The sequence below is a fragment of the Schistocerca piceifrons genome, unplaced genomic scaffold (assembly GCF_021461385.2).
Source record: "Schistocerca piceifrons isolate TAMUIC-IGC-003096 unplaced genomic scaffold, iqSchPice1.1 HiC_scaffold_1375, whole genome shotgun sequence".
NCBI lineage: Eukaryota > Metazoa > Arthropoda > Insecta > Orthoptera > Acrididae > Schistocerca > Schistocerca piceifrons.
Window position 1 is genome coordinate 33,364 of NW_025727208.1, and position 21,845 is coordinate 55,208.

General features: G+C 50.2%; 38 non-coding genes across 38 annotated transcripts; all 38 read left to right on the forward strand.

The window, feature by feature from the left end:
- The first annotated feature begins 94 nt into the window (after positions 1–94).
- Positions 95–176, forward strand: Trnas-uga. The gene has a single exon. It is a non-coding gene; the product is annotated as a tRNA-Ser (tRNA).
- A 599-nt stretch (positions 177–775) lies between these two features.
- Trnaf-gaa lies at positions 776–848 on the forward strand. Its single transcript has one exon. It is a non-coding gene; the product is annotated as a tRNA-Phe (tRNA).
- Positions 849–1,387: 539 nt separating this feature from the next.
- Positions 1,388–1,460, forward strand: Trnak-uuu. Its single transcript has one exon. It is a non-coding gene; the product is annotated as a tRNA-Lys (tRNA).
- A 138-nt stretch (positions 1,461–1,598) lies between these two features.
- Positions 1,599–1,680, forward strand: Trnas-cga. Its single transcript has one exon. It is a non-coding gene; the product is annotated as a tRNA-Ser (tRNA).
- Positions 1,681–2,373: 693 nt separating this feature from the next.
- Positions 2,374–2,455, forward strand: Trnas-uga. The gene has a single exon. It is a non-coding gene; the product is annotated as a tRNA-Ser (tRNA).
- Positions 2,456–3,054: 599 nt separating this feature from the next.
- Positions 3,055–3,127, forward strand: Trnaf-gaa. Its single transcript has one exon. It is a non-coding gene; the product is annotated as a tRNA-Phe (tRNA).
- A 539-nt stretch (positions 3,128–3,666) lies between these two features.
- On the forward strand, positions 3,667–3,739 carry Trnak-uuu. The gene has a single exon. It is a non-coding gene; the product is annotated as a tRNA-Lys (tRNA).
- A 138-nt stretch (positions 3,740–3,877) lies between these two features.
- On the forward strand, positions 3,878–3,959 carry Trnas-cga. Its single transcript has one exon. It is a non-coding gene; the product is annotated as a tRNA-Ser (tRNA).
- Positions 3,960–4,652: 693 nt separating this feature from the next.
- Positions 4,653–4,734, forward strand: Trnas-uga. Its single transcript has one exon. It is a non-coding gene; the product is annotated as a tRNA-Ser (tRNA).
- A 599-nt stretch (positions 4,735–5,333) lies between these two features.
- Positions 5,334–5,406, forward strand: Trnaf-gaa. The gene has a single exon. It is a non-coding gene; the product is annotated as a tRNA-Phe (tRNA).
- Positions 5,407–5,945: 539 nt separating this feature from the next.
- Trnak-uuu lies at positions 5,946–6,018 on the forward strand. Its single transcript has one exon. It is a non-coding gene; the product is annotated as a tRNA-Lys (tRNA).
- Positions 6,019–6,156: 138 nt separating this feature from the next.
- Positions 6,157–6,238, forward strand: Trnas-cga. Its single transcript has one exon. It is a non-coding gene; the product is annotated as a tRNA-Ser (tRNA).
- Positions 6,239–6,931: 693 nt separating this feature from the next.
- On the forward strand, positions 6,932–7,013 carry Trnas-uga. The gene has a single exon. It is a non-coding gene; the product is annotated as a tRNA-Ser (tRNA).
- Positions 7,014–7,612: 599 nt separating this feature from the next.
- On the forward strand, positions 7,613–7,685 carry Trnaf-gaa. Its single transcript has one exon. It is a non-coding gene; the product is annotated as a tRNA-Phe (tRNA).
- Positions 7,686–8,224: 539 nt separating this feature from the next.
- On the forward strand, positions 8,225–8,297 carry Trnak-uuu. The gene has a single exon. It is a non-coding gene; the product is annotated as a tRNA-Lys (tRNA).
- Positions 8,298–8,435: 138 nt separating this feature from the next.
- On the forward strand, positions 8,436–8,517 carry Trnas-cga. The gene has a single exon. It is a non-coding gene; the product is annotated as a tRNA-Ser (tRNA).
- Positions 8,518–9,210: 693 nt separating this feature from the next.
- Trnas-uga lies at positions 9,211–9,292 on the forward strand. Its single transcript has one exon. It is a non-coding gene; the product is annotated as a tRNA-Ser (tRNA).
- Positions 9,293–9,891: 599 nt separating this feature from the next.
- Trnaf-gaa lies at positions 9,892–9,964 on the forward strand. Its single transcript has one exon. It is a non-coding gene; the product is annotated as a tRNA-Phe (tRNA).
- Positions 9,965–10,503: 539 nt separating this feature from the next.
- On the forward strand, positions 10,504–10,576 carry Trnak-uuu. Its single transcript has one exon. It is a non-coding gene; the product is annotated as a tRNA-Lys (tRNA).
- Positions 10,577–10,714: 138 nt separating this feature from the next.
- Trnas-cga lies at positions 10,715–10,796 on the forward strand. Its single transcript has one exon. It is a non-coding gene; the product is annotated as a tRNA-Ser (tRNA).
- Positions 10,797–11,489: 693 nt separating this feature from the next.
- On the forward strand, positions 11,490–11,571 carry Trnas-uga. Its single transcript has one exon. It is a non-coding gene; the product is annotated as a tRNA-Ser (tRNA).
- Positions 11,572–12,170: 599 nt separating this feature from the next.
- Trnaf-gaa lies at positions 12,171–12,243 on the forward strand. Its single transcript has one exon. It is a non-coding gene; the product is annotated as a tRNA-Phe (tRNA).
- Positions 12,244–12,782: 539 nt separating this feature from the next.
- On the forward strand, positions 12,783–12,856 carry Trnak-uuu. The gene has a single exon. It is a non-coding gene; the product is annotated as a tRNA-Lys (tRNA).
- A 138-nt stretch (positions 12,857–12,994) lies between these two features.
- Positions 12,995–13,076, forward strand: Trnas-cga. The gene has a single exon. It is a non-coding gene; the product is annotated as a tRNA-Ser (tRNA).
- A 693-nt stretch (positions 13,077–13,769) lies between these two features.
- Positions 13,770–13,851, forward strand: Trnas-uga. The gene has a single exon. It is a non-coding gene; the product is annotated as a tRNA-Ser (tRNA).
- Positions 13,852–14,450: 599 nt separating this feature from the next.
- On the forward strand, positions 14,451–14,523 carry Trnaf-gaa. Its single transcript has one exon. It is a non-coding gene; the product is annotated as a tRNA-Phe (tRNA).
- Positions 14,524–15,062: 539 nt separating this feature from the next.
- Trnak-uuu lies at positions 15,063–15,135 on the forward strand. The gene has a single exon. It is a non-coding gene; the product is annotated as a tRNA-Lys (tRNA).
- A 138-nt stretch (positions 15,136–15,273) lies between these two features.
- Trnas-cga lies at positions 15,274–15,355 on the forward strand. The gene has a single exon. It is a non-coding gene; the product is annotated as a tRNA-Ser (tRNA).
- Positions 15,356–16,048: 693 nt separating this feature from the next.
- Trnas-uga lies at positions 16,049–16,130 on the forward strand. Its single transcript has one exon. It is a non-coding gene; the product is annotated as a tRNA-Ser (tRNA).
- Positions 16,131–16,729: 599 nt separating this feature from the next.
- Trnaf-gaa lies at positions 16,730–16,802 on the forward strand. The gene has a single exon. It is a non-coding gene; the product is annotated as a tRNA-Phe (tRNA).
- A 539-nt stretch (positions 16,803–17,341) lies between these two features.
- Trnak-uuu lies at positions 17,342–17,414 on the forward strand. Its single transcript has one exon. It is a non-coding gene; the product is annotated as a tRNA-Lys (tRNA).
- Positions 17,415–17,552: 138 nt separating this feature from the next.
- On the forward strand, positions 17,553–17,634 carry Trnas-cga. Its single transcript has one exon. It is a non-coding gene; the product is annotated as a tRNA-Ser (tRNA).
- A 693-nt stretch (positions 17,635–18,327) lies between these two features.
- On the forward strand, positions 18,328–18,409 carry Trnas-uga. The gene has a single exon. It is a non-coding gene; the product is annotated as a tRNA-Ser (tRNA).
- A 599-nt stretch (positions 18,410–19,008) lies between these two features.
- Trnaf-gaa lies at positions 19,009–19,081 on the forward strand. Its single transcript has one exon. It is a non-coding gene; the product is annotated as a tRNA-Phe (tRNA).
- A 539-nt stretch (positions 19,082–19,620) lies between these two features.
- Positions 19,621–19,692, forward strand: Trnak-uuu. The gene has a single exon. It is a non-coding gene; the product is annotated as a tRNA-Lys (tRNA).
- A 138-nt stretch (positions 19,693–19,830) lies between these two features.
- Trnas-cga lies at positions 19,831–19,912 on the forward strand. Its single transcript has one exon. It is a non-coding gene; the product is annotated as a tRNA-Ser (tRNA).
- A 693-nt stretch (positions 19,913–20,605) lies between these two features.
- On the forward strand, positions 20,606–20,687 carry Trnas-uga. Its single transcript has one exon. It is a non-coding gene; the product is annotated as a tRNA-Ser (tRNA).
- A 598-nt stretch (positions 20,688–21,285) lies between these two features.
- Trnaf-gaa lies at positions 21,286–21,358 on the forward strand. The gene has a single exon. It is a non-coding gene; the product is annotated as a tRNA-Phe (tRNA).
- Positions 21,359–21,845: the final 487 nt, after the last annotated feature.

Sequence of the window (21,845 nt, forward strand, 5' to 3'; positions counted from 1 at the left end):
ACCCTACAGGAAAGAGTGAGGCCACGCCGCTTTCTGCCATCAGATTGCTTCTAAAGATGGCCGTTTCACTTGTCGGGAGTCGCTTCTGCCACCGGCAGTCGTGGCCGAGTGGTTAAGGCGTCTGACTTGAAATCAGATTCCCTCTGGGAGCGTAGGTTCGAGTCCTGCCGACTGCGAAAATTTTCTCTCTCTCAAAAGATGGACGTTCAGGTGCATCCTAGCAGTTGCGTCACTACTAAACACATGGGTCACCAGTTATTTGATCCAGGGCGCAGCGTTACAGTCGCGCCCAGAAGCCGCAGCTCATCTCCTCGTCTCACAGCCGCCCACCGGGTGTTAGTACAAGTGTCGCCTCACTGGGCAGTGCAGATGTGTCCTTTTTAGCTTGCAGACGATGACGTGTAGCAATTTACGAGCTAACGCAAGTCGAATGTTTTACCGTGTGTATCTGCTAGATACTGCCTCTCATACGGTGGAGAGGCTCACTCCTTCTTGTGTCTCGTTCTCTGCACACGAGTTGCCCCTGACATCGACATAGCACGGGTTTTCTAGCGTCAGCGCGGCGTCACGTGAAGTCAGCGAAGTGAATATTACACGAGTCGAGTCGACATGTTTGCTTGTTACGATGATGGAAGCAGAAGAAATGTGTGTGGGACTTCACTGCATCGGCTGCTCGCCTTTCAGCGTCCCTGTGTCTTATCAGACGAAGGTGACTGTGAAATTGGCAACGAGGCAGAGCTGAACGAACACATGCAAACAGCAACGTTCAATGTCAGCCGAAATAGCTCAGTTGGGAGAGCGTTAGACTGAAGATCTAAAGGTCCCTGGTTCGATCCCGGGTTTCGGCAGGTATTCGTTTTGATGCGACGCCAATGGAATTGCTCTGCGTTGGTGATAATGCAACTACAGCTGACAACAAAAATGACTCTCTGCTGTAGCAGTTCTGGTTGTCTAGTGCATGCCATAAGAGGAACTCACTAGAAAACTAACTCCCTTTGAAGGAAAAGAATCAAAAAAGCCCTACCGACTGCGTTCCTTTTTCTGTGTCAGGTGGTGAAGAACGTCTTCAACGGAACCGCGAAATGAGCGAAAACGTGGGAAACATTACATTCGAAATGCTTGCGAATTTTCCAATTGCCCAGTGAGTGTCGACAAAACACGTCAATTCTCTGCTCCAACGTATGAGACGTAACAACTGGTGCAATTTGTTGTTGCATCGTGTGCCAGCAGTCTTCGATAGTGTGTTACGAGCTTAGCGCGATAAGTTTGCAGACAGCATTTAGGCGACGTTTTATTAGTAACGGCCCCATGCAACGATTGCACAACAGTAAAGGACATGAGTCAATGTACAGTTGTGCATCGTGGGAGGTCTCACACCGTCGTCCGAGCTCGGATAGCTCAGTCGGTAGAGCATTAGGCTTTTAACCTAAGGGTCCAGGGTTCAAGTCCCTGTCCGGGCGGAAATTTTAAAACTTTGGTAGCGATTCGTCTGGTAGCGGTGGAAACGCTACGGAAAATAATGCAGCTACGCCGTTTTCTGACACCACAGTGCTTCAAACGGTAGCATTTGCATGTGTCGGGACAACGCCGCGCTACCGGCAGTCGTGGCCGAGTGGTTAAGGCGTCTGACTCGAAATCAGATTCCCTATGGGAGCGTAGGTTCGAATCCTACCGGCTGCGTGCGATTTTGCGTAAAGAGAGGAGCAAAAATTTTCGCACACATGTGACATGCGTGGGCGAATGCGGGTGCAAACCAGTGACGCCATTCTCAACAAGACGAAAGTTTCCGTTTAAGAATACTGAGTTTCGCGACGACCGCTGCTTACTGTGGCCATCGGTTCACCTCGCACTGACGCTGGGACTGCAGAAAGCCGTCGCTGAGATCGTGAGTACACAGATGTGCTCGAAAGTGTTGGACAGAGCGAACATTCAATTCTTTTTAAGAATCGCAATTGAATCATTCGAGTGCGGCGAAGGCAGTGGTGCAGCGTTTCTTTTCTTAAGATCTCGCAGCTGCTTGGAGGTATGTCCATCGTTTTAAGACGACAGAAAACTAGCGTCAGCGGTGCGTCAGTGGGAAGTCGGTGAAGTCGCCATTGGAGCCATAAGCCAGTAATTACAACATGCGAATCACTCGCTCACCACGCAGCTGTACGATAATGCTCGTGCGTGGGCCCGCATAGCTGAGTCGGTAGAGCGTTAGGTTTTCAACCAAAGGGTCCTGGGTTCAAGTCCCTGTCTGGGCGAAAATTAATACACTTTCGTAACGGCTAATGGAAACCCTACAGGAAAGAGTGAGGCCACGCCGCTTTCTGCCATCAGATTGCTTCTAAAGATGGCCGTTTCACTTGTCGGGAGTCGCTTCTGCCACCGGCAGTCGTGGCCGAGTGGTTAAGGCGTCTGACTTGAAATCAGATTCCCTCTGGGAGCGTAGGTTCGAGTCCTGCCGACTGCGAAAATTTTCTCTCTCTCAAAAGATGGACGTTCAGGTGCATCCTAGCAGTTGCGTCACTACTAAACACATGGGTCACCAGTTATTTGATCCAGGGCGCAGCGTTACAGTCGCGCCCAGAAGCCGCAGCTCATCTCCTCGTCTCACAGCCGCCCACCGGGTGTTAGTACAAGTGTCGCCTCACTGGGCAGTGCAGATGTGTCCTTTTTAGCTTGCAGACGATGACGTGTAGCAATTTACGAGCTAACGCAAGTCGAATGTTTTACCGTGTGTATCTGCTAGATACTGCCTCTCATACGGTGGAGAGGCTCACTCCTTCTTGTGTCTCGTTCTCTGCACACGAGTTGCCCCTGACATCGACATAGCACGGGTTTTCTAGCGTCAGCGCGGCGTCACGTGAAGTCAGCGAAGTGAATATTACACGAGTCGAGTCGACATGTTTGCTTGTTACGATGATGGAAGCAGAAGAAATGTGTGTGGGACTTCACTGCATCGGCTGCTCGCCTTTCAGCGTCCCTGTGTCTTATCAGACGAAGGTGACTGTGAAATTGGCAACGAGGCAGAGCTGAACGAACACATGCAAACAGCAACGTTCAATGTCAGCCGAAATAGCTCAGTTGGGAGAGCGTTAGACTGAAGATCTAAAGGTCCCTGGTTCGATCCCGGGTTTCGGCAGGTATTCGTTTTGATGCGACGCCAATGGAATTGCTCTGCGTTGGTGATAATGCAACTACAGCTGACAACAAAAATGACTCTCTGCTGTAGCAGTTCTGGTTGTCTAGTGCATGCCATAAGAGGAACTCACTAGAAAACTAACTCCCTTTGAAGGAAAAGAATCAAAAAAGCCCTACCGACTGCGTTCCTTTTTCTGTGTCAGGTGGTGAAGAACGTCTTCAACGGAACCGCGAAATGAGCGAAAACGTGGGAAACATTGCATTCGAAATGCTTGCGAATTTTCCAATTGCCCAGTGAGTGTCGACAAAACACGTCAATTCTCTGCTCCAACGTATGAGACGTAACAACTGGTGCAATTTGTTGTTGCATCGTGTGCCAGCAGTCTTCGATAGTGTGTTACGAGCTTAGCGCGATAAGTTTGCAGACAGCATTTAGGCGACGTTTTATTAGTAACGGCCCCATGCAACGATTGCACAACAGTAAAGGACATGAGTCAATGTACAGTTGTGCATCGTGGGAGGTCTCACACCGTCGTCCGAGCCCGGATAGCTCAGTCGGTAGAGCATTAGGCTTTTAACCTAAGGGTCCAGGGTTCAAGTCCCTGTCCGGGCGGAAATTTTAAAACTTTGGTAGCGATTCGTCTGGTAGCGGTGGAAACGCTACGGAAAATAATGCAGCTACGCCGTTTTCTGACACCACAGTGCTTCAAACGGTAGCATTTGCATGTGTCGGGACAACGCCGCGCTACCGGCAGTCGTGGCCGAGTGGTTAAGGCGTCTGACTCGAAATCAGATTCCCTATGGGAGCGTAGGTTCGAATCCTACCGGCTGCGTGCGATTTTGCGTAAAGAGAGGAGCAAAAATTTTCGCACACATGTGACATGCGTGGGCGAATGCGGGTGCAAACCAGTGACGCCATTCTCAACAAGACGAAAGTTTCCGTTTAAGAATACTGAGTTTCGCGACGACCGCTGCTTACTGTGGCCATCGGTTCACCTCGCACTGACGCTGGGACTGCAGAAAGCCGTCGCTGAGATCGTGAGTACACAGATGTGCTCGAAAGTGTTGGACAGAGCGAACATTCAATTCTTTTTAAGAATCGCAATTGAATCATTCGAGTGCGGCGAAGGCAGTGGTGCAGCGTTTCTTTTCTTAAGATCTCGCAGCTGCTTGGAGGTATGTCCATCGTTTTAAGACGACAGAAAACTAGCGTCAGCGGTGCGTCAGTGGGAAGTCGGTGAAGTCGCCATTGGAGCCATAAGCCAGTAATTACAACATGCGAATCACTCGCTCACCACGCAGCTGTACGATAATGCTCGTGCGTGGGCCCGCATAGCTGAGTCGGTAGAGCGTTAGGTTTTCAACCAAAGGGTCCTGGGTTCAAGTCCCTGTCTGGGCGAAAATTAATACACTTTCGTAACGGCTAATGGAAACCCTACAGGAAAGAGTGAGGCCACGCCGCTTTCTGCCATCAGATTGCTTCTAAAGATGGCCGTTTCACTTGTCGGGAGTCGCTTCTGCCACCGGCAGTCGTGGCCGAGTGGTTAAGGCGTCTGACTTGAAATCAGATTCCCTCTGGGAGCGTAGGTTCGAGTCCTGCCGACTGCGAAAATTTTCTCTCTCTCAAAAGATGGACGTTCAGGTGCATCCTAGCAGTTGCGTCACTACTAAACACATGGGTCACCAGTTATTTGATCCAGGGCGCAGCGTTACAGTCGCGCCCAGAAGCCGCAGCTCATCTCCTCGTCTCACAGCCGCCCACCGGGTGTTAGTACAAGTGTCGCCTCACTGGGCAGTGCAGATGTGTCCTTTTTAGCTTGCAGACGATGACGTGTAGCAATTTACGAGCTAACGCAAGTCGAATGTTTTACCGTGTGTATCTGCTAGATACTGCCTCTCATACGGTGGAGAGGCTCACTCCTTCTTGTGTCTCGTTCTCTGCACACGAGTTGCCCCTGACATCGACATAGCACGGGTTTTCTAGCGTCAGCGCGGCGTCACGTGAAGTCAGCGAAGTGAATATTACACGAGTCGAGTCGACATGTTTGCTTGTTACGATGATGGAAGCAGAAGAAATGTGTGTGGGACTTCACTGCATCGGCTGCTCGCCTTTCAGCGTCCCTGTGTCTTATCAGACGAAGGTGACTGTGAAATTGGCAACGAGGCAGAGCTGAACGAACACATGCAAACAGCAACGTTCAATGTCAGCCGAAATAGCTCAGTTGGGAGAGCGTTAGACTGAAGATCTAAAGGTCCCTGGTTCGATCCCGGGTTTCGGCAGGTATTCGTTTTGATGCGACGCCAATGGAATTGCTCTGCGTTGGTGATAATGCAACTACAGCTGACAACAAAAATGACTCTCTGCTGTAGCAGTTCTGGTTGTCTAGTGCATGCCATAAGAGGAACTCACTAGAAAACTAACTCCCTTTGAAGGAAAAGAATCAAAAAAGCCCTACCGACTGCGTTCCTTTTTCTGTGTCAGGTGGTGAAGAACGTCTTCAACGGAACCGCGAAATGAGCGAAAACGTGGGAAACATTGCATTCGAAATGCTTGCGAATTTTCCAATTGCCCAGTGAGTGTCGACAAAACACGTCAATTCTCTGCTCCAACGTATGAGACGTAACAACTGGTGCAATTTGTTGTTGCATCGTGTGCCAGCAGTCTTCGATAGTGTGTTACGAGCTTAGCGCGATAAGTTTGCAGACAGCATTTAGGCGACGTTTTATTAGTAACGGCCCCATGCAACGATTGCACAACAGTAAAGGACATGAGTCAATGTACAGTTGTGCATCGTGGGAGGTCTCACACCGTCGTCCGAGCCCGGATAGCTCAGTCGGTAGAGCATTAGGCTTTTAACCTAAGGGTCCAGGGTTCAAGTCCCTGTCCGGGCGGAAATTTTAAAACTTTGGTAGCGATTCGTCTGGTAGCGGTGGAAACGCTACGGAAAATAATGCAGCTACGCCGTTTTCTGACACCACAGTGCTTCAAACGGTAGCATTTGCATGTGTCGGGACAACGCCGCGCTACCGGCAGTCGTGGCCGAGTGGTTAAGGCGTCTGACTCGAAATCAGATTCCCTATGGGAGCGTAGGTTCGAATCCTACCGGCTGCGTGCGATTTTGCGTAAAGAGAGGAGCAAAAATTTTCGCACACATGTGACATGCGTGGGCGAATGCGGGTGCAAACCAGTGACGCCATTCTCAACAAGACGAAAGTTTCCGTTTAAGACTACTGAGTTTCGCGACGACCGCTGCTTACTGTGGCCATCGGTTCACCTCGCACTGACGCTGGGACTGCAGAAAGCCGTCGCTGAGATCGTGAGTACACAGATGTGCTCGAAAGTGTTGGACAGAGCGAACATTCAATTCTTTTTAAGAATCGCAATTGAATCATTCGAGTGCGGCGAAGGCAGTGGTGCAGCGTTTCTTTTCTTAAGATCTCGCAGCTGCTTGGAGGTATGTCCATCGTTTTAAGACGACAGAAAACTAGCGTCAGCGGTGCGTCAGTGGGAAGTCGGTGAAGTCGCCATTGGAGCCATAAGCCAGTAATTACAACATGCGAATCACTCGCTCACCACGCAGCTGTACGATAATGCTCGTGCGTGGGCCCGCATAGCTGAGTCGGTAGAGCGTTAGGTTTTCAACCAAAGGGTCCTGGGTTCAAGTCCCTGTCTGGGCGAAAATTAATACACTTTCGTAACGGCTAATGGAAACCCTACAGGAAAGAGTGAGGCCACGCCGCTTTCTGCCATCAGATTGCTTCTAAAGATGGCCGTTTCACTTGTCGGGAGTCGCTTCTGCCACCGGCAGTCGTGGCCGAGTGGTTAAGGCGTCTGACTTGAAATCAGATTCCCTCTGGGAGCGTAGGTTCGAGTCCTGCCGACTGCGAAAATTTTCTCTCTCTCAAAAGATGGACGTTCAGGTGCATCCTAGCAGTTGCGTCACTACTAAACACATGGGTCACCAGTTATTTGATCCAGGGCGCAGCGTTACAGTCGCGCCCAGAAGCCGCAGCTCATCTCCTCGTCTCACAGCCGCCCACCGGGTGTTAGTACAAGTGTCGCCTCACTGGGCAGTGCAGATGTGTCCTTTTTAGCTTGCAGACGATGACGTGTAGCAATTTACGAGCTAACGCAAGTCGAATGTTTTACCGTGTGTATCTGCTAGATACTGCCTCTCATACGGTGGAGAGGCTCACTCCTTCTTGTGTCTCGTTCTCTGCACACGAGTTGCCCCTGACATCGACATAGCACGGGTTTTCTAGCGTCAGCGCGGCGTCACGTGAAGTCAGCGAAGTGAATATTACACGAGTCGAGTCGACATGTTTGCTTGTTACGATGATGGAAGCAGAAGAAATGTGTGTGGGACTTCACTGCATCGGCTGCTCGCCTTTCAGCGTCCCTGTGTCTTATCAGACGAAGGTGACTGTGAAATTGGCAACGAGGCAGAGCTGAACGAACACATGCAAACAGCAACGTTCAATGTCAGCCGAAATAGCTCAGTTGGGAGAGCGTTAGACTGAAGATCTAAAGGTCCCTGGTTCGATCCCGGGTTTCGGCAGGTATTCGTTTTGATGCGACGCCAATGGAATTGCTCTGCGTTGGTGATAATGCAACTACAGCTGACAACAAAAATGACTCTCTGCTGTAGCAGTTCTGGTTGTCTAGTGCATGCCATAAGAGGAACTCACTAGAAAACTAACTCCCTTTGAAGGAAAAGAATCAAAAAAGCCCTACCGACTGCGTTCCTTTTTCTGTGTCAGGTGGTGAAGAACGTCTTCAACGGAACCGCGAAATGAGCGAAAACGTGGGAAACATTGCATTCGAAATGCTTGCGAATTTTCCAATTGCCCAGTGAGTGTCGACAAAACACGTCAATTCTCTGCTCCAACGTATGAGACGTAACAACTGGTGCAATTTGTTGTTGCATCGTGTGCCAGCAGTCTTCGATAGTGTGTTACGAGCTTAGCGCGATAAGTTTGCAGACAGCATTTAGGCGACGTTTTATTAGTAACGGCCCCATGCAACGATTGCACAACAGTAAAGGACATGAGTCAATGTACAGTTGTGCATCGTGGGAGGTCTCACACCGTCGTCCGAGCCCGGATAGCTCAGTCGGTAGAGCATTAGGCTTTTAACCTAAGGGTCCAGGGTTCAAGTCCCTGTCCGGGCGGAAATTTTAAAACTTTGGTAGCGATTCGTCTGGTAGCGGTGGAAACGCTACGGAAAATAATGCAGCTACGCCGTTTTCTGACACCACAGTGCTTCAAACGGTAGCATTTGCATGTGTCGGGACAACGCCGCGCTACCGGCAGTCGTGGCCGAGTGGTTAAGGCGTCTGACTCGAAATCAGATTCCCTATGGGAGCGTAGGTTCGAATCCTACCGGCTGCGTGCGATTTTGCGTAAAGAGAGGAGCAAAAATTTTCGCACACATGTGACATGCGTGGGCGAATGCGGGTGCAAACCAGTGACGCCATTCTCAACAAGACGAAAGTTTCCGTTTAAGAATACTGAGTTTCGCGACGACCGCTGCTTACTGTGGCCATCGGTTCACCTCGCACTGACGCTGGGACTGCAGAAAGCCGTCGCTGAGATCGTGAGTACACAGATGTGCTCGAAAGTGTTGGACAGAGCGAACATTCAATTCTTTTTAAGAATCGCAATTGAATCATTCGAGTGCGGCGAAGGCAGTGGTGCAGCGTTTCTTTTCTTAAGATCTCGCAGCTGCTTGGAGGTATGTCCATCGTTTTAAGACGACAGAAAACTAGCGTCAGCGGTGCGTCAGTGGGAAGTCGGTGAAGTCGCCATTGGAGCCATAAGCCAGTAATTACAACATGCGAATCACTCGCTCACCACGCAGCTGTACGATAATGCTCGTGCGTGGGCCCGCATAGCTGAGTCGGTAGAGCGTTAGGTTTTCAACCAAAGGGTCCTGGGTTCAAGTCCCTGTCTGGGCGAAAATTAATACACTTTCGTAACGGCTAATGGAAACCCTACAGGAAAGAGTGAGGCCACGCCGCTTTCTGCCATCAGATTGCTTCTAAAGATGGCCGTTTCACTTGTCGGGAGTCGCTTCTGCCACCGGCAGTCGTGGCCGAGTGGTTAAGGCGTCTGACTTGAAATCAGATTCCCTCTGGGAGCGTAGGTTCGAGTCCTGCCGACTGCGAAAATTTTCTCTCTCTCAAAAGATGGACGTTCAGGTGCATCCTAGCAGTTGCGTCACTACTAAACACATGGGTCACCAGTTATTTGATCCAGGGCGCAGCGTTACAGTCGCGCCCAGAAGCCGCAGCTCATCTCCTCGTCTCACAGCCGCCCACCGGGTGTTAGTACAAGTGTCGCCTCACTGGGCAGTGCAGATGTGTCCTTTTTAGCTTGCAGACGATGACGTGTAGCAATTTACGAGCTAACGCAAGTCGAATGTTTTACCGTGTGTATCTGCTAGATACTGCCTCTCATACGGTGGAGAGGCTCACTCCTTCTTGTGTCTCGTTCTCTGCACACGAGTTGCCCCTGACATCGACATAGCACGGGTTTTCTAGCGTCAGCGCGGCGTCACGTGAAGTCAGCGAAGTGAATATTACACGAGTCGAGTCGACATGTTTGCTTGTTACGATGATGGAAGCAGAAGAAATGTGTGTGGGACTTCACTGCATCGGCTGCTCGCCTTTCAGCGTCCCTGTGTCTTATCAGACGAAGGTGACTGTGAAATTGGCAACGAGGCAGAGCTGAACGAACACATGCAAACAGCAACGTTCAATGTCAGCCGAAATAGCTCAGTTGGGAGAGCGTTAGACTGAAGATCTAAAGGTCCCTGGTTCGATCCCGGGTTTCGGCAGGTATTCGTTTTGATGCGACGCCAATGGAATTGCTCTGCGTTGGTGATAATGCAACTACAGCTGACAACAAAAATGACTCTCTGCTGTAGCAGTTCTGGTTGTCTAGTGCATGCCATAAGAGGAACTCACTAGAAAACTAACTCCCTTTGAAGGAAAAGAATCAAAAAAGCCCTACCGACTGCGTTCCTTTTTCTGTGTCAGGTGGTGAAGAACGTCTTCAACGGAACCGCGAAATGAGCGAAAACGTGGGAAACATTGCATTCGAAATGCTTGCGAATTTTCCAATTGCCCAGTGAGTGTCGACAAAACACGTCAATTCTCTGCTCCAACGTATGAGACGTAACAACTGGTGCAATTTGTTGTTGCATCGTGTGCCAGCAGTCTTCGATAGTGTGTTACGAGCTTAGCGCGATAAGTTTGCAGACAGCATTTAGGCGACGTTTTATTAGTAACGGCCCCATGCAACGATTGCACAACAGTAAAGGACATGAGTCAATGTACAGTTGTGCATCGTGGGAGGTCTCACACCGTCGTCCGAGCCCGGATAGCTCAGTCGGTAGAGCATTAGGCTTTTAACCTAAGGGTCCAGGGTTCAAGTCCCTGTCCGGGCGGAAATTTTAAAACTTTGGTAGCGATTCGTCTGGTAGCGGTGGAAACGCTACGGAAAATAATGCAGCTACGCCGTTTTCTGACACCACAGTGCTTCAAACGGTAGCATTTGCATGTGTCGGGACAACGCCGCGCTACCGGCAGTCGTGGCCGAGTGGTTAAGGCGTCTGACTCGAAATCAGATTCCCTATGGGAGCGTAGGTTCGAATCCTACCGGCTGCGTGCGATTTTGCGTAAAGAGAGGAGCAAAAATTTTCGCACACATGTGACATGCGTGGGCGAATGCGGGTGCAAACCAGTGACGCCATTCTCAACAAGACGAAAGTTTCCGTTTAAGAATACTGAGTTTCGCGACGACCGCTGCTTACTGTGGCCATCGGTTCACCTCGCACTGACGCTGGGACTGCAGAAAGCCGTCGCTGAGATCGTGAGTACACAGATGTGCTCGAAAGTGTTGGACAGAGCGAACATTCAATTCTTTTTAAGAATCGCAATTGAATCATTCGAGTGCGGCGAAGGCAGTGGTGCAGCGTTTCTTTTCTTAAGATCTCGCAGCTGCTTGGAGGTATGTCCATCGTTTTAAGACGACAGAAAACTAGCGTCAGCGGTGCGTCAGTGGGAAGTCGGTGAAGTCGCCATTGGAGCCATAAGCCAGTAATTACAACATGCGAATCACTCGCTCACCACGCAGCTGTACGATAATGCTCGTGCGTGGGCCCGCATAGCTGAGTCGGTAGAGCGTTAGGTTTTCAACCAAAGGGTCCTGGGTTCAAGTCCCTGTCTGGGCGAAAATTAATACACTTTCGTAACGGCTAATGGAAACCCTACAGGAAAGAGTGAGGCCACGCCGCTTTCTGCCATCAGATTGCTTCTAAAGATGGCCGTTTCACTTGTCGGGAGTCGCTTCTGCCACCGGCAGTCGTGGCCGAGTGGTTAAGGCGTCTGACTTGAAATCAGATTCCCTCTGGGAGCGTAGGTTCGAGTCCTGCCGACTGCGAAAATTTTCTCTCTCTCAAAAGATGGACGTTCAGGTGCATCCTAGCAGTTGCGTCACTACTAAACACATGGGTCACCAGTTATTTGATCCAGGGCGCAGCGTTACAGTCGCGCCCAGAAGCCGCAGCTCATCTCCTCGTCTCACAGCCGCCCACCGGGTGTTAGTACAAGTGTCGCCTCACTGGGCAGTGCAGATGTGTCCTTTTTAGCTTGCAGACGATGACGTGTAGCAATTTACGAGCTAACGCAAGTCGAATGTTTTACCGTGTGTATCTGCTAGATACTGCCTCTCATACGGTGGAGAGGCTCACTCCTTCTTGTGTCTCGTTCTCTGCACACGAGTTGCCCCTGACATCGACATAGCACGGGTTTTCTAGCGTCAGCGCGGCGTCACGTGAAGTCAGCGAAGTGAATATTACACGAGTCGAGTCGACATGTTTGCTTGTTACGATGATGGAAGCAGAAGAAATGTGTGTGGGACTTCACTGCATCGGCTGCTCGCCTTTCAGCGTCCCTGTGTCTTATCAGACGAAGGTGACTGTGAAATTGGCAACGAGGCAGAGCTGAACGAACACATGCAAACAGCAACGTTCAATGTCAGCCGAAATAGCTCAGTTGGGAGAGCGTTAGACTGAAGATCTAAAGGTCCCTGGTTCGATCCCGGGTTTCGGCAGGTATTCGTTTTGATGCGACGCCAATGGAATTGCTCTGCGTTGGTGATAATGCAACTACAGCTGACAACAAAAATGACTCTCTGCTGTAGCAGTTCTGGTTGTCTAGTGCATGCCATAAGAGGAACTCACTAGAAAACTAACTCCCTTTGAAGGAAAAGAATCAAAAAAGCCCTACCGACTGCGTTCCTTTTTCTGTGTCAGGTGGTGAAGAACGTCTTCAACGGAACCGCGAAATGAGCGAAAACGTGGGAAACATTGCATTCGAAATGCTTGCGAATTTTCCAATTGCCCAGTGAGTGTCGACAAAACACGTCAATTCTCTGCTCCAACGTATGAGACGTAACAACTGGTGCAATTTGTTGTTGCATCGTGTGCCAGCAGTCTTCGATAGTGTGTTACGAGCTTAGCGCGATAAGTTTGCAGACAGCATTTAGGCGACGTTTTATTAGTAACGGCCCCATGCAACGATTGCACAACAGTAAAGGACATGAGTCAATGTACAGTTGTGCATCGTGGGAGGTCTCACACCGTCGTCCGAGCCCGGATAGCTCAGTCGGTAGAGCATTAGGCTTTTAACCTAAGGGGTCCAGGGTTCAAGTCCCTGTCCGGGCGGAAATTTTAAAACTTTGGTAGCGATTCGTCTGGTAGCGGTGGAAACGCTACGGAAAATAATGCAGCTACGCCGTTTTCTGACACCACAGTGCTTCAAACGGTAGCATTTGCATGTGTCGGGACAACGCCGCGCTACCGGCAGTCGTGGCCGAGTGGTTAAGGCGTCTGACTCGAAATCAGATTCCCTATGGGAGCGTAGGTTCGAATCCTACCGGCTGCGTGCGATTTTGCGTAAAGAGAGGAGCAAAAATTTTCGCACACATGTGACATGCGTGGGCGAATGCGGGTGCAAACCAGTGACGCCATTCTCAACAAGACGAAAGTTTCCGTTTAAGACTACTGAGTTTCGCGACGACCGCTGCTTACTGTGGCCATCGGTTCACCTCGCACTGACGCTGGGACTGCAGAAAGCCGTCGCTGAGATCGTGAGTACACAGATGTGCTCGAAAGTGTTGGACAGAGCGAACATTCAATTCTTTTTAAGAATCGCAATTGAATCATTCGAGTGCGGCGAAGGCAGTGGTGCAGCGTTTCTTTTCTTAAGATCTCGCAGCTGCTTGGAGGTATGTCCATCGTTTTAAGACGACAGAAAACTAGCGTCAGCGGTGCGTCAGTGGGAAGTCGGTGAAGTCGCCATTGGAGCCATAAGCCAGTAATTACAACATGCGAATCACTCGCTCACCACGCAGCTGTACGATAATGCTCGTGCGTGGGCCCGCATAGCTGAGTCGGTAGAGCGTTAGGTTTTCAACCAAAGGGTCCTGGGTTCAAGTCCCTGTCTGGGCGAAAATTAATACACTTTCGTAACGGCTAATGGAAACCCTACAGGAAAGAGTGAGGCCACGCCGCTTTCTGCCATCAGATTGCTTCTAAAGATGGCCGTTTCACTTGTCGGGAGTCGCTTCTGCCACCGGCAGTCGTGGCCGAGTGGTTAAGGCGTCTGACTTGAAATCAGATTCCCTCTGGGAGCGTAGGTTCGAGTCCTGCCGACTGCGAAAATTTTCTCTCTCTCAAAAGATGGACGTTCAGGTGCATCCTAGCAGTTGCGTCACTACTAAACACATGGGTCACCAGTTATTTGATCCAGGGCGCAGCGTTACAGTCGCGCCCAGAAGCCGCAGCTCATCTCCTCGTCTCACAGCCGCCCACCGGGTGTTAGTACAAGTGTCGCCTCACTGGGCAGTGCAGATGTGTCCTTTTTAGCTTGCAGACGATGACGTGTAGCAATTTACGAGCTAACGCAAGTCGAATGTTTTACCGTGTGTATCTGCTAGATACTGCCTCTCATACGGTGGAGAGGCTCACTCCTTCTTGTGTCTCGTTCTCTGCACACGAGTTGCCCCTGACATCGACATAGCACGGGTTTTCTAGCGTCAGCGCGGCGTCACGTGAAGTCAGCGAAGTGAATATTACACGAGTCGAGTCGACATGTTTGCTTGTTACGATGATGGAAGCAGAAGAAATGTGTGTGGGACTTCACTGCATCGGCTGCTCGCCTTTCAGCGTCCCTGTGTCTTATCAGACGAAGGTGACTGTGAAATTGGCAACGAGGCAGAGCTGAACGAACACATGCAAACAGCAACGTTCAATGTCAGCCGAAATAGCTCAGTTGGGAGAGCGTTAGACTGAAGATCTAAAGGTCCCTGGTTCGATCCCGGGTTTCGGCAGGTATTCGTTTTGATGCGACGCCAATGGAATTGCTCTGCGTTGGTGATAATGCAACTACAGCTGACAACAAAAATGACTCTCTGCTGTAGCAGTTCTGGTTGTCTAGTGCATGCCATAAGAGGAACTCACTAGAAAACTAACTCCCTTTGAAGGAAAAGAATCAAAAAAGCCCTACCGACTGCGTTCCTTTTTCTGTGTCAGGTGGTGAAGAACGTCTTCAACGGAACCGCGAAATGAGCGAAAACGTGGGAAACATTGCATTCGAAATGCTTGCGAATTTTCCAATTGCCCAGTGAGTGTCGACAAAACACGTCAATTCTCTGCTCCAACGTATGAGACGTAACAACTGGTGCAATTTGTTGTTGCATCGTGTGCCAGCAGTCTTCGATAGTGTGTTACGAGCTTAGCGCGATAAGTTTGCAGACAGCATTTAGGCGACGTTTTATTAGTAACGGCCCCATGCAACGATTGCACAACAGTAAAGGACATGAGTCAATGTACAGTTGTGCATCGTGGGAGGTCTCACACCGTCGTCCGAGCCCGGATAGCTCAGTCGGTAGAGCATTAGGCTTTTAACCTAAGGGTCCAGGGTTCAAGTCCCTGTCCGGGCGGAAATTTTAAAACTTTGGTAGCGATTCGTCTGGTAGCGGTGGAAACGCTACGGAAAATAATGCAGCTACGCCGTTTTCTGACACCACAGTGCTTCAAACGGTAGCATTTGCATGTGTCGGGACAACGCCGCGCTACCGGCAGTCGTGGCCGAGTGGTTAAGGCGTCTGACTCGAAATCAGATTCCCTATGGGAGCGTAGGTTCGAATCCTACCGGCTGCGTGCGATTTTGCGTAAAGAGAGGAGCAAAAATTTTCGCACACATGTGACATGCGTGGGCGAATGCGGGTGCAAACCAGTGACGCCATTCTCAACAAGACGAAAGTTTCCGTTTAAGAATACTGAGTTTCGCGACGACCGCTGCTTACTGTGGCCATCGGTTCACCTCGCACTGACGCTGGGACTGCAGAAAGCCGTCGCTGAGATCGTGAGTACACAGATGTGCTCGAAAGTGTTGGACAGAGCGAACATTCAATTCTTTTTAAGAATCGCAATTGAATCATTCGAGTGCGGCGAAGGCAGTGGTGCAGCGTTTCTTTTCTTAAGATCTCGCAGCTGCTTGGAGGTATGTCCATCGTTTTAAGACGACAGAAAACTAGCGTCAGCGGTGCGTCAGTGGGAAGTCGGTGAAGTCGCCATTGGAGCCATAAGCCAGTAATTACAACATGCGAATCACTCGCTCACCACGCAGCTGTACGATAATGCTCGTGCGTGGGCCCGCATAGCTGAGTCGGTAGAGCGTTAGGTTTTCAACCAAAGGGTCCTGGGTTCAAGTCCCTGTCTGGGCGAAAATTAATACACTTTCGTAACGGCTAATGGAAACCCTACAGGAAAGAGTGAGGCCACGCCGCTTTCTGCCATCAGATTGCTTCTAAAGATGGCCGTTTCACTTGTCGGGAGTCGCTTCTGCCACCGGCAGTCGTGGCCGAGTGGTTAAGGCGTCTGACTTGAAATCAGATTCCCTCTGGGAGCGTAGGTTCGAGTCCTGCCGACTGCGAAAATTTTCTCTCTCTCAAAAGATGGACGTTCAGGTGCATCCTAGCAGTTGCGTCACTACTAAACACATGGGTCACCAGTTATTTGATCCAGGGCGCAGCGTTACAGTCGCGCCCAGAAGCCGCAGCTCATCTCCTCGTCTCACAGCCGCCCACCGGGTGTTAGTACAAGTGTCGCCTCACTGGGCAGTGCAGATGTGTCCTTTTTAGCTTGCAGACGATGACGTGTAGCAATTTACGAGCTAACGCAAGTCGAATGTTTTACCGTGTGTATCTGCTAGATACTGCCTCTCATACGGTGGAGAGGCTCACTCCTTCTTGTGTCTCGTTCTCTGCACACGAGTTGCCCCTGACATCGACATAGCACGGGTTTTCTAGCGTCAGCGCGGCGTCACGTGAAGTCAGCGAAGTGAATATTACACGAGTCGAGTCGACATGTTTGCTTGTTACGATGATGGAAGCAGAAGAAATGTGTGTGGGACTTCACTGCATCGGCTGCTCGCCTTTCAGCGTCCCTGTGTCTTATCAGACGAAGGTGACTGTGAAATTGGCAACGAGGCAGAGCTGAACGAACACATGCAAACAGCAACGTTCAATGTCAGCCGAAATAGCTCAGTTGGGAGAGCGTTAGACTGAAGATCTAAAGGTCCCTGGTTCGATCCCGGGTTTCGGCAGGTATTCGTTTTGATGCGACGCCAATGGAATTGCTCTCCGTTGGTGATAATGCAACTACAGCTGACAACAAAAATGACTCTCTGCTGTAGCAGTTCTGGTTGTCTAGTGCATGCCATAAGAGGAACTCACTAGAAAACTAACTCCCTTTGAAGGAAAAGAATCAAAAAAGCCCTACCGACTGCGTTCCTTTTTCTGTGTCAGGTGGTGAAGAACGTCTTCAACGGAACCGCGAAATGAGCGAAAACGTGGGAAACATTGCATTCGAAATGCTTGCGAATTTTCCAATTGCCCAGTGAGTGTCGACAAAACACGTCAATTCTCTGCTCCAACGTATGAGACGTAACAACTGGTGCAATTTGTTGTTGCATCGTGTGCCAGCAGTCTTCGATAGTGTGTTACGAGCTTAGCGCGATAAGTTTGCAGACAGCATTTAGGCGACGTTTTATTAGTAACGGCCCCATGCAACGATTGCACAACAGTAAAGGACATGAGTCAATGTACAGTTGTGCATCGTGGGAGGTCTCACACCGTCGTCCGAGCCCGGATAGCTCAGTCGGTAGAGCATTAGGCTTTTAACCTAAGGGTCCAGGGTTCAAGTCCCTGTCCGGGCGGAAATTTTAAAACTTTGGTAGCGATTCGTCTGGTAGCGGTGGAAACGCTACGGAAAATAATGCAGCTACGCCGTTTTCTGACACCACAGTGCTTCAAACGGTAGCATTTGCATGTGTCGGGACAACGCCGCGCTACCGGCAGTCGTGGCCGAGTGGTTAAGGCGTCTGACTCGAAATCAGATTCCCTATGGGAGCGTAGGTTCGAATCCTACCGGCTGCGTGCGATTTTGCGTAAAGAGAGGAGCAAAAATTTTCGCACACATGTGACATGCGTGGGCGAATGCGGGTGCAAACCAGTGACGCCATTCTCAACAAGACGAAAGTTTCCGTTTAAGAATACTGAGTTTCGCGACGACCGCTGCTTACTGTGGCCATCGGTTCACCTCGCACTGACGCTGGGACTGCAGAAAGCCGTCGCTGAGATCGTGAGTACACAGATGTGCTCGAAAGTGTTGGACAGAGCGAACATTCAATTCTTTTTAAGAATCGCAATTGAATCATTCGAGTGCGGCGAAGGCAGTGGTGCAGCGTTTCTTTTCTTAAGATCTCGCAGCTGCTTGGAGGTATGTCCATCGTTTTAAGACGACAGAAAGCTAGCGTCAGCGGTGCGTCAGTGGGAAGTCGGTGAAGTCGCCATTGGAGCCATAAGCCAGTAATTACAACATGCGAATCACTCGCTCACCACGCAGCTGTACGATAATGCTCGTGCGTGGGCCCGCATAGCTGAGTCGGTAGAGCGTTAGGTTTTCAACCAAAGGGTCCTGGGTTCAAGTCCCTGTCTGGGCGAAAATTAATACACTTTCGTAACGGCTAATGGAAACCCTACAGGAAAGAGTGAGGCCACGCCGCTTTCTGCCATCAGATTGCTTCTAAAGATGGCCGTTTCACTTGTCGGGAGTCGCTTCTGCCACCGGCAGTCGTGGCCGAGTGGTTAAGGCGTCTGACTTGAAATCAGATTCCCTCTGGGAGCGTAGGTTCGAGTCCTGCCGACTGCGAAAATTTTCTCTCTCTCAAAAGATGGACGTTCAGGTGCATCCTAGCAGTTGCGTCACTACTAAACACATGGGTCACCAGTTATTTGATCCAGGGCGCAGCGTTACAGTCGCGCCCAGAAGCCGCAGCTCATCTCCTCGTCTCACAGCCGCCCACCGGGTGTTAGTACAAGTGTCGCCTCACTGGGCAGTGCAGATGTGTCCTTTTTAGCTTGCAGACGATGACGTGTAGCAATTTACGAGCTAACGCAAGTCGAATGTTTTACCGTGTGTATCTGCTAGATACTGCCTCTCATACGGTGGAGAGGCTCACTCCTTCTTGTGTCTCGTTCTCTGCACACGAGTTGCCCCTGACATCGACATAGCACGGGTTTTCTAGCGTCAGCGCGGCGTCACGTGAAGTCAGCGAAGTGAATATTACACGAGTCGAGTCGACATGTTTGCTTGTTACGATGATGGAAGCAGAAGAAATGTGTGTGGGACTTCACTGCATCGGCTGCTCGCCTTTCAGCGTCCCTGTGTCTTATCAGACGAAGGTGACTGTGAAATTGGCAACGAGGCAGAGCTGAACGAACACATGCAAACAGCAACGTTCAATGTCAGCCGAAATAGCTCAGTTGGGAGAGCGTTAGACTGAAGATCTAAAGGTCCCTGGTTCGATCCCGGGTTTCGGCAGGTATTCGTTTTGATGCGACGCCAATGGAATTGCTCTCCGTTGGTGATAATGCAACTACAGCTGACAACAAAAATGACTCTCTGCTGTAGCAGTTCTGGTTGTCTAGTGCATGCCATAAGAGGAACTCACTAGAAAACTAACTCCCTTTGAAGGAAAAGAATCAAAAAAGCCCTACCGACTGCGTTCCTTTTTCTGTGTCAGGTGGTGAAGAACGTCTTCAACGGAACCGCGAAATGAGCGAAAACGTGGGAAACATTGCATTCGAAATGCTTGCGAATTTTCCAATTGCCCAGTGAGTGTCGACAAAACACGTCAATTCTCTGCTCCAACGTATGAGACGTAACAACTGGTGCAATTTGTTGTTGCATCGTGTGCCAGCAGTCTTCGATAGTGTGTTACGAGCTTAGCGCGATAAGTTTGCAGACAGCATTTAGGCGACGTTTTATTAGTAACGGCCCCATGCAACGATTGCACAACAGTAAAGGACATGAGTCAATGTACAGTTGTGCATCGTGGGAGGTCTCACACCGTCGTCCGAGCCCGGATAGCTCAGTCGGTAGAGCATTAGGCTTTTAACCTAAGGGTCCAGGGTTCAAGTCCCTGTCGGGCGGAAATTTTAAAACTTTGGTAGCGATTCGTCTGGTAGCGGTGGAAACGCTACGGAAAATAATGCAGCTACGCCGTTTTCTGACACCACAGTGCTTCAAACGGTAGCATTTGCATGTGTCGGGACAACGCCGCGCTACCGGCAGTCGTGGCCGAGTGGTTAAGGCGTCTGACTCGAAATCAGATTCCCTATGGGAGCGTAGGTTCGAATCCTACCGGCTGCGTGCGATTTTGCGTAAAGAGAGGAGCAAAAATTTTCGCACACATGTGACATGCGTGGGCGAATGCGGGTGCAAACCAGTGACGCCATTCTCAACAAGACGAAAGTTTCCGTTTAAGACTACTGAGTTTCGCGACGACCGCTGCTTACTGTGGCCATCGGTTCACCTCGCACTGACGCTGGGACTGCAGAAAGCCGTCGCTGAGATCGTGAGTACACAGATGTGCTCGAAAGTGTTGGACAGAGCGAACATTCAATTCTTTTTAAGAATCGCAATTGAATCATTCGAGTGCGGCGAAGGCAGTGGTGCAGCGTTTCTTTTCTTAAGATCTCGCAGCTGCTTGGAGGTATGTCCATCGTTTTAAGACGACAGAAAACTAGCGTCAGCGGTGCGTCAGTGGGAAGTCGGTGAAGTCGCCATTGGAGCCATAAGCCAGTAATTACAACATGCGAATCACTCGCTCACCACGCAGCTGTACGATAATGCTCGTGCGTGGGCCCGCATAGCTGAGTCGGTAGAGCGTTAGGTTTTCAACCAAAGGGTCCTGGGTTCAAGTCCCTGTCTGGGCGAAAATTAATACACTTTCGTAACGGCTAATGGAAACCCTACAGGAAAGAGTGAGGCCACGCCGCTTTCTGCCATCAGATTGCTTCTAAAGATGGCCGTTTCACTTGTCGGGAGTCGCTTCTGCCACCGGCAGTCGTGGCCGAGTGGTTAAGGCGTCTGACTTGAAATCAGATTCCCTCTGGGAGCGTAGGTTCGAGTCCTGCCGACTGCGAAAATTTTCTCTCTCTCAAAAGATGGACGTTCAGGTGCATCCTAGCAGTTGCGTCACTACTAAACACATGGGTCACCAGTTATTTGATCCAGGGCGCAGCGTTACAGTCGCGCCCAGAAGCCGCAGCTCATCTCCTCGTCTCACAGCCGCCCACCGGGTGTTAGTACAAGTGTCGCCTCACTGGGCAGTGCAGATGTGTCCTTTTTAGCTTGCAGACGATGACGTGTAGCAATTTACGAGCTAACGCAAGTCGAATGTTTTACCGTGTGTATCTGCTAGATACTGCCTCTCATACGGTGGAGAGGCTCACTCCTTCTTGTGTCTCGTTCTCTGCACACGAGTTGCCCCTGACATCGACATAGCACGGGTTTTCTAGCGTCAGCGCGCGTCACGTGAAGTCAGCGAAGTGAATATTACACGAGTCGAGTCGACATGTTTGCTTGTTACGATGATGGAAGCAGAAGAAATGTGTGTGGGACTTCACTGCATCGGCTGCTCGCCTTTCAGCGTCCCTGTGTCTTATCAGACGAAGGTGACTGTGAAATTGGCAACGAGGCAGAGCTGAACGAACACATGCAAACAGCAACGTTCAATGTCAGCCGAAATAGCTCAGTTGGGAGAGCGTTAGACTGAAGATCTAAAGGTCCCTGGTTCGATCCCGGGTTTCGGCAGGTATTCGTTTTGATGCGACGCCAATGGAATTGCTCTCCGTTGGTGATAATGCAACTACAGCTGACAACAAAAATGACTCTCTGCTGTAGCAGTTCTGGTTGTCTAGTGCATGCCATAAGAGGAACTCACTAGAAAACTAACTCCCTTTGAAGGAAAAGAATCAAAAAAGCCCTACCGACTGCGTTCCTTTTTCTGTGTCAGGTGGTGAAGAACGTCTTCAACGGAACCGCGAAATGAGCGAAAACGTGGGAAACATTGCATTCGAAATGCTTGCGAATTTTCCAATTGCCAGTGAGTGTCGACAAAACACGTCAATTCTCTGCTCCAACGTATGAGACGTAACAACTGGTGCAATTTGTTGTTGCATCGTGTGCGTATGAGACGTAACAACTGGTGCAATTTGTTGTTGCATCGTGTGCCAGCAGTCTTCGATAGTGTGTTACGAGCTTAGCGCGATAAGTTTTGCAGACAGCATTTAGGCGACGT